A 9,594-nucleotide genomic window follows, 5' to 3' on the forward strand; every position below is an offset into this window, starting at 1 on the left:
AGATGCCAACAAATCTACCTTGCAGAACATTGTAAAAGTGTGCACAGACGACTAAATCGCTGCCTTACAAACTTGCACTATGGAGGCCTGATGGCGAAGAGCCCAAGGGGCACTCAGCGCTCTAGTAGAATGCGCCTTCACAGGGAAAGGAGGAACCTGACCCTTCAGTGAATAAGCCCGAACAACCGTCTGCCTGATCCATCTGGATACAGTCGCAGCAGACGCAGCCAAACCTTTCCGAGGCCCTTCGGTAAGAACAAAAAAAGAGGAGTCTGATTTTCTAAAAGACTCAAGTTACCATCATATAAACCCTTATCGCTCGAACCACATCCAGAGAGCGCAAGGCAATTTCCTTGGGATGCTTAGGCATAGGACAGAGTGAAGGCAAAAACAATGTCATCATTTAAAATGGAAATCAAACACCACCGTAGGAAGAAAAAAAATGGATTAGGTCGGAGAACCACTTTTATCTCTGTGGATGACCAAATAAGGCGAACGTCAGGAAAGTGCCGCCAACCCAGATACTCTGCGGGCGGAAGTAATAGCCAACAAAAAGGCAACATTCTGAGACAACAAAGGCAGAGATATGTCCCCAATATTCTCAAAAGGAGGCTGTTAAGGAATAGACAAAACTAAAGTCAAATCCCACGGAGGCAAGGGGATCTTCTCGGAGAAGCCATATGACACACCCTTGAATAAAAGGTGCAAATTAAAATATTAGCAGCCAACGGGCGTTGGAAGTATATTGCCAAAGCCGACATTTGGCCCTTGATCGTGCCCAAGGCCAACCGCTGCTCAACTCCTTCCTGCAAGAAAGCCAAGACCCTAGCCATCGGAAAAAGGTGAGGGTGCAAGTCGTTGCGATTCACACCAAAAATATACATCTTCCACGTGCGATGATAAATCTTTCTGGAAGTCGCTTTTCTAACCCTCAGCAGGGTAGGATCACAGACTCAGTGACACCTCTCTCAGCAACTGGCCTTCAACAGCCATGCCATTAAAGCCAGCGACTGTAAAGCAGGATGGAAGATCGGCCCCTGAGAAAGCAGGACCTTCCTCAGAGGCAACCACCAGGGAGGCTTGACGACTATCTTTACCAGATCTGCGTACCAAGACAGACAAGGCCAGTCTAGAGCCACCAGATTCACCGGAACATTTTCCACCGCCACCCTGCGGAGAAACCGACAACAGCTGTACTGGAGGGAAGGCATAAAATCAGCCGATATTGGCTCCAAGGAGCCATCAATGAGTCTGTGGCATCGGCCAGAGGATATCAAGCTCTGGCCACTAACTAAATGTTACAAAAAATACGCGCACTGCCCATTTAAGTTCGCGATTGCGGTCTGCACCACCCGATCACGCTGTACTCGGAGTTGCCCTTTAAACAGTGGCAGGTAGAGTGCACAGGGAATGCCCAAAAACGACCCCCAATACTGTACCACCTCACAGAGGAACCCGCAACGTCTGCAGCATGGAGAACTGAGCACAGGAAGCGATGTTTCAAGAAGTGACATCAACCCACAAAAGGCCGAACTGCCTGTGTAGCTCCAGGTTACAACAAAATGGCGCCAATACAACTGCATAGGAAGCCCAGGGAAAATGGCCACATCACCTCACACACACAGGGAGCCAAAGCCCACACCCAACATGGCAGCCGAACGCTGCCATGCGGTCAGGACCCAAATACAAGGCCACCTCAGGGATCTAAAAAAAGACCCCACAGGATAAGGTACCGCTGTATGCCCCCCTTCCCGGGCACCGAATCAAGCACCCCCATGCGGGAGCAGGGACGGCAGGACCGGAATCCTGATAGGCCAGGGGGATCTTTTAGGAAAACGGGGTCCTATTATCCCCAGGAGTGGGCCCATATCCCCCCCCTCCCAGAGGCCACTAGGGACATGGGGGCTCAGTTTACTCGCCATACCATGGACAGGGTGGGCTCCACTCCGGACAGACCACCTCCCACGAGTGGGGGGTGCTGCCAGCCGAGGGGGTACGCTGCGTCCCGGTGAGACATCCACTCACAGGCTCATCCCTGTCCACAGGGGCTCTGTCGTGGCAAGGCCTAATGCGGGACTATAACCTGCTCACGCTCGTAGGCCAAGCTGGGAGACCTTAAGGATCTAGGATTATCCAGTGCAAAACCTCAGCCCGGCATTGCTTGTACAAACCCGATTCCGAAAAAGTTGGGACACTGTACAAATTGGGAATAAAAACAGAATGCAATGATGTGGAAGTTTTCAAATTTCAATATTTTATTCAGAATACAACATAGATGACATATCAATTATTTAAACTGGAGAAAATGTATCATTAAAAAGGGAAAAATAAGCTGATTTTAAATTTCATGGCATCAACACATCTCAAAAAAGTTGGGACAAGGCCATGTTTACCACTGTTTGGCATCCCCTCTTCATTTTATAACAGTCTACAAACGTCTGGAGACTTATGCCCCATACACACGTGCAGATTATCTGCAGACTTTTGTCTGCAGACTTACCTTTTCTATGTAGTGCAAGGGCCTGCCGGATTGCATACAAATTGAAAGTGTTTAGATTTGACCTCATATTATATGGTTTTGGTAAGTCTGCAGACAAAAGTCTGCAGATAATCTGCACGTGTGTATGGGGCATGAGGAGACAAGTTGCTCAAGTTTAGGAATAGGAATGTTGTTCCATTCTTGTCTAATCCGGGCTTCTAGTGGCTCAACTGTTTTAGGTCTTTGTCACATCTTTCTCTTTATGATGCGCCAAATGTTTTCTATGGGTGAAAGATATGGACTGCAGGCTGGCCATTTCAGTACCCGGATGCTTCTTCTACGCAGCCATGATGTTGTAATTGATGCAGTATGTGGTCTGGCATTGTCATGTTGGAAAATGCAAGGTCTTCCCTGAAAGACGACGTCTGGATGGGAGCATATGTTGTTCTAGAACTTGGATATACCTTTCAGCATTGATGATGCCTTTCCAGATGTGTAAGCTGCCCATGCCACATGCACTCATTCAACCCCATACCATCAGAGATGCAGGCTTCTGAACTGAGCGCTGATAACAACTTGGGTTGTCCTTGTCCTCTTTAGTCCAGATGACATGGTGTCCCAGTTTTCCAAAAATAAGTTAAAGTTTTGATTCGTCTGACCACGGAACAGTTTTCCACTTTACCACAGTCCATTTTAAAAGAGCCTTGGCCCAGAGAAAACGCCTCAGCTTCTGGATCATGTTTAGATATAGCTTCTTTTTTGGCCTATAGCGTTTTAGCCGGCAACGGCGAATGGCACGGTGGATTATGCACTGTAGATGATGATAACTTCAAACTCTTTGCATTTTTTCTCTGAGAAACTCCTTTCTGATATTGCTCCACCGTAGCATTGGGGGGAATTGGTGATCCTCTACCCATCTTGACTTCTGAGGGACACTGCCACTCTGAGAGGCTCTTTTTATATCCAATCATGTTGCCAATTGACCTAAAGAGTTGCAAATTGGTCCTCCAGCTCTTCCTTATATGTACATTTAACTTTTCCGGCTTCTTATTGCTACCCGTCCCAACTTTTTTGGAATGTGTAGCGCTCATGAAATCCAAAATGAGCCAATATTTGGCATGACATTTCAAAATGTCTCACTTTCAACATTTGAGATGTTATCTATATTACACTGAATAAAATATAGGTTTATGAGATTTGTAAATTAGTCCATTCCTTTTTTACTCATTTTTTGTACAGTGTCCCAACTTTTTTGGAATTGGGTTTGTAGATCACCAGGAGGAATCCCCCTGAACATTAACTAGCAAAGTGAGTAAAGAGAAATAAAACAAAATATTCTTAAAAGAATAAAAAACTGAGACAGAAGTCCCAGCAGGAAACCTAGGTCCTACTCCTTCTATAGGCAGAAAAACACTGTTTTGCTGGAGCAGGGTGGGTGGGGCTATGCCTATAGGGACAGCCCCCATGGGCGTGGTGAATTGCTTTTTTTCCTGCCTAGTACTACTCCTGCAGGGGGCAGCATAACCCAATGGATAAGAAGTATGAGAGCTGCGTCGTCAATGGACAATAGAGAAATGCCTGATAAAATGCTTCAGGATGACCAGGAATACGTTCTACTCAGGTAAAAATGCAGGATCCCAAGGCGGAGGGGGCCCACCTTGCAAACACTGGGGACTCAATTTAAGAAGTGCTCCTCACTGCTGTCCTTTGAGCTACACCACTGCACGTCACTTACAGCTACAGCTCAAAGGATATCTACATATGCCAATATGAAGGGGGCAAATGCAGTGATGACGTTAGGCATGCAATCCCCCCATTCAGACCGGTGTTAGTGAATGCTCCCCAATTCTCATCAACGGTTCCACATAATAAACCAAGTCACAGTATTGTCTAAGGGCACATTCAAACATGCGGCTATTATTGCCACCCCTATAAAAATTAAACTGCGGTAGACTGTTGTTCAGAGGGCATTTGACGGGCACAGGGTGAGAAGGTGACATAGTGCCTCATCACTGCCGGTTATAACCCAGAAAATGGTGACCCACTGCATCAGAAAAATGGTGTGGCCCCATTCACTTTAATGGGTTGCTTTTGGTGGCAGCACTGTCCGCCGAATGAAACATGCCATTTAATTTTCCCATGGCATGTGTACAGGTCTAAGCAGCTGCATTTCTGCATTTAGGTGGGCAGTAAAACCAAAGCTCAACCGCCTGCTGTTACCACCCATGTTAACAGGTACATTCACGCCAGTGACTGGTATGCGGCGGAATGACAGCAGTGCTGATGCGTCGATTACAGCACATCACAGTGTTCACTTTTTTTTTTTTTTAAACAAACTTTACTGAAAGGTTCATTGAAGTGGAACTTAATCTAAAATGAAGTTCCACTCATTTACCCCCCCCCCCCCCCATAGGACATGGGTACCTATCTGTGACAGGTTCTTTACTCCCACTTCCGCTCTGCTCACCTAGGCTCAGCAGAGGGGAGGTTTGCCATCACCCCTCCCAAGCAACCTCCTGGGACATGTCACAAGTCCCAAGAGTATTTATGAGCAGCAGGGAAAAACCAAGGAAAACATCAAAATGGTGGTGCCAGAGATGATCAAAGAGCACGCCTGGGCTAGGACAGAGCTGGACTCCTGGACAGGTAAGTGTCTCTTTATTACAAACCAACACCTCAGTATTCATAGCTGCTGACTTTAGTTTTTTTTCAGAAGAACTGAAGTTACTCTTTAAAGTGGCTGTAAACCCTCACATACAGTATCTCACAAAAGTGAGTACACCCCTCACATTTTTGTAAATATTTTATTGTCTTTTCATGTGACAACACTGAGGCCCCGTTCACATTGCAGCGACCCGACTTTGCCGGGCGACCTCACAGGTCGCGGCGCGCTGCTCGCCCCGCGACCTCGGAGCGGCCGGCACGGACTTCATAACATTGAAGTCTATGCAGGTCGCTCCGGGTCGCCCCAAAGAAGCTCCGGACCCTTTTTCTAAGTCGGAGCGACTTGTGTCGCTCCTATTAGAACGGGTCCATAGCTTCTGTATGGCAGGCGACCTACGGCGACCTGTGAGGCGACCAGGTCGCCTCAGTGTGAACGTGGGCTAAGTAAATGACGCTTTGCTACAATGTAATGTAGTGAGTGTACAGCTTGTATAACAGTGTAAATGTGCTGTCCCCTCAAAATAACTCAACACAGCCATTAAAGCGGAGTTCCACCCCGAAAAGATTTTTTTACCTAAACATACCCCCGGGACAGTCAGGGCTAGTGCATTTAAGCAACGACAACCTCTGACCTGTCCCCTGTTTCACTTACCTTTTAGAAGAAATACTTACCTTGAAAATGTCTTGTCCAGCGCTGACATCTCAGGTGTGGGCAGCTGAAGCCAGAACATCCTCTTCGGTGACGACCGAGTCCCAGAATGCCCTGCTCGTCACTTCCAGTGCAGGCGCGTCATCCCTGCACAGCTTTTGGCACATTGACTCCTGGGATTGAGGACGCTCCTCTCCCAGGAGTCAATGCAAGGAGGGAGTGACGGCGCGGGCCGAGGAGGGAGGAAGAGGAAGGAAGGTAAGTATATTTTCATTAAAAACAAGGTAAGTTAAAAAAAAAAAAAATGTAATTATCTAATTCTTTTTCAGGATATTTTCTTCTATTGGAAACTGCAAAGTTCATTTTTAGGGCAGAACTCCGCTATAATGTCTAAACCGCTGGCAACAAAATTGAGTACACCCCTAGGTGAAAATGTCCAAATTGTTCCTCCAACCACCCCCCTCCTTGAAAAGTGCGAAATGTGGCACCGGAAAGGGGGGTGGTTTAACAAGAAGCAGATATACCGAGCTTCAACTTTTGGGTGGAGCTCCACTTTAAGGCTGGGTTCACACATGGCACCACCACGTCAGCAAAAGCCCATATTTTCGCAAAATCACATGGTGCTGCAGGACTAAATAGTGCATTTTTACAAAATGCTTGGGAACTTTTTTCTGCATTTCTCACAAGTACAGAAACCCATTCAAATGAATAGACTGCTGTTCCTGCGTATTGCAAGCGTGACCCTAGGCTTTTCTCCCATTCACATTGAGTGCGCCTTTGAAATTGTGCGATTTCACCTGAAATTGCGCGATTTCAAAGCCACATCTCAGTGGGACTTTGAAGAAATCTGTGTGGGGCTTCATTCACAGATTTCAATTGAAGTCTGACCCAAAATCGCCCAAAGTAGCGCGTGTACTGCTCCAAATTGATGCGGCAACGCAAAGTTGGCATCACATGAATTTGACCATGACCATTGGCGGCAAGAGGATGCGACTTGTCATGGGATTTGACCTGCCAAATCGCTCCAATGTGAGCGGGGGAGAGGCACTAATCAATGGCTGCCACTGAACAGATCTATAATGACCGAGTCTGGACCCAGGATTGCCAGTGTTCTATCAGATTTCACTACCTACGTCATTTCCGGTTGAGATTCGTCATGCACCAGCTGTAGCCGCGTCACACGTCCTACTGCGAATGCGCAGAATAGGTAGGGAATTTTGATAGCATCATAAGGGGTCAGACAAAAGTCCTAGTGTGCATTGCGCCGGCGCATGTGCACCAACGGGTTGGGCAGCGGGATCTCTTAAACATCCATCCGATCTCCATGGCACACACTGCGCTGACCCGACACTATGCCGAGCTGACACTGCACCGTCCCGACAATGAAACAGTGGACGCGTGTGTGGGTAGGGAATAGGATTGTCCCATTGTCACATTGGCGCAGTGTGTGCCATTGAGATCGGATGTATGTTTGTTATAAGAGATATCGCTGCACCTTCCGTTGCTGCGCATGCGCCTGCTCATGCGCAGTAAGACTTGTGCCTCACCCCTTACGATGTTATCAAAATTCCCTAACTATCCCGCGCAGTAGGACGTGTGATGCGGCTACAGCTGGTGCATGACGAACGCGCACCAGAAATGACGTAGATAGGGAAATCTGATGGGGTAGGGTTTTCTGACAGAACACCAGCTCTGGTCACATGATGCTGCCATGCACCCAATGCGTACACACTCATGGCAGGATCCATGGAGCCCAACTTCCTGCACTCTCAAAACTCCCCTCATCTATGGAAAAGGCGATAAGAATGCGGACTTGTTGCCCATAGCAACCAAACTCCTCCATTCATCTTATAAGGTCAGAACGGCCACAGGAGCTGGTTTCTCTTGGCAACAAGAAAACGTACCCATCAACCCCTTCTCTGTACATTCCACGAGCCGTGCTGTCCTCACACAGGTAATAACATCAATACCTACTACGCACTGTGACACCCGCCCGCTTTGTGTTTTCCCGCTGCTTCTTCCGTACAGAAAAAAACGCCCTCTACTCACGTCACGTCTACGGATCCCAACATCGACCAAAACTTCCCTACCCAGAGGAAACGCGCCACAGAGCCACGCTCTAATCCCGCCCCTTCCAAATCACCAATCTTGAGAGATAGGACATTTGGTTAGGACACACCCACCCGGGCGGCAATAGGTTGTGGGCGGGGTGATCTCTTTCGCGGAGAACGGGAGCGAGCCTGTGCGCGCGGACGGTCATTTGAAGGAGCTCAGCGCGAGTTTCCCGCCCTCCTGAGGATAAGTCAGTCAGTGAGGTGACTGGAGGAAGAGCCGAGATATTGAATGAGGGCTGTGTATATATATTTATATGTGTATGGTAAAAAGGCGCTTGTATCCCTGAATGTTAGTCTTAATTGCAATGATGAAGTGCAGTTTATGTTGTGCAACAGTGATAATATATCGTGAATATATAAAATACTAGCTTTTGTATCTGGTGTGATAAAAATATATATATATATATATATATATATATATAATATATGGGTTTTAAATATACAACCAATAATTATATACACAATCACTAAAAATTGTAGAGTACTAGTGACACAAAGTATACTTGTGCAAGGCAAAATATATATATATATATAAAGTGCTAGGGAGTGCAGTTGATTGCAAATAAAGTGCTTAGTAATAACTTATTATAAAGATTCAGGTAACGAACATTAGTGAATGAATAAATACATTTTTGACAAATAATATTATTATAATCATATTCTTATTCAAAAAAAGTGATTTTTAAGGTGCTCAAATAGTGGACTGTGATCTAAAACAGTTCATGCAGGATGGTGGGTGGTATTGATTGGATATCAAGTGCTCCAGTGAATAAAGATGGTAATCGCTGCCTCTTACCAGAAACAAGTGGGTCACACAGACCCAAAAAGACTGTGATCCTTTTTCCTTAGGTGGATCAGACCATAGGACTCCCTCCTCTCCACTTGGATATTAGTAGGATTTCAACAAAGTATTGTGCTCCTTCTCCTCACTCCTCCTTTAACCACTTGCCGACCGCCGCAAGTAAATATACTGCGGCGGTCAGCCCCGGCCAGGCAAAGTGACGTATATATACGTCACTAGCCTGTCACCGGCTTGTGAGCCAATAGTGGGCGAGTGCGCGCCCGCTGAGGCGCGCGCCTGCCGCGGCTCGTTCACTAAGCAGTCAGTGCGTGTGACCGGCGGACCCAATGTCCGCCGGTCACTCCGCGATCGTCGATAGAGAGGGAGAAAGGCAGGCGGCTTATGTAAACAAGCCGCCTGTCATTCTCCCCTGTGTAAAAATGGAGATCAGACGGTTCTACTATGTAGAACCGTTGATCTATGTTTTTACAATAGTAGATATGTCCAATCACAGTTAGAAGCACGCCCCTAGGACACACTTAACCCCTCCCTCTCCAATACAGTTAACCCCTTCCCTGCCAGTGTCATTTTTACAGTAACAGTGCATATGTATAGCACTGATTACTGTAGAAATGTCACTGGTAACCCCAAAAGTGTCAAAAATGTCAGTCAAGGGTCCGATCTGTCCGCCGCAATGTCGCAGTACCGCAAAAAAAATCGCAGATCGCCGCCATTACGCGTTAAAAAAAAAAAAAAAAAAAATGACAATCTTTTCCTTTGTTAGTAAACGCAATAACTTTTGCGCAAACCAATCAAAATACGCTTTTTGCGATTTATTTTTTTTACCAAACATAGGTAGCATAAAACAAATTGGCCGAAAATGTTAAAAAATTTAGATTTTTACATT

At 46.5% G+C, this 9,594-nt stretch overlaps 1 protein-coding gene across 1 annotated transcript in view; it reads right to left on the reverse strand.

Annotated features, from left to right (window-relative positions):
- HAUS3 (HAUS augmin like complex subunit 3) overlaps positions 1-7,858 on the reverse strand; it is a 29,500-nt gene extending 21,642 nt beyond the window's left edge. The window contains exon 1 of the mRNA XM_082243903.1: positions 7,763-7,858. The gene's annotated coding sequence lies outside the window, so the exon portion shown is untranslated. The remainder of the gene's footprint in view (positions 1-7,762) is intronic.
- Between the last annotated feature and the right edge of the window lie 1,736 nt (positions 7,859-9,594).

This window comes from Pelophylax lessonae, assembly GCF_965119305.1.
Source record: "Pelophylax lessonae genome assembly, chromosome: 1".
NCBI lineage: Eukaryota > Metazoa > Chordata > Amphibia > Anura > Ranidae > Pelophylax > Pelophylax lessonae.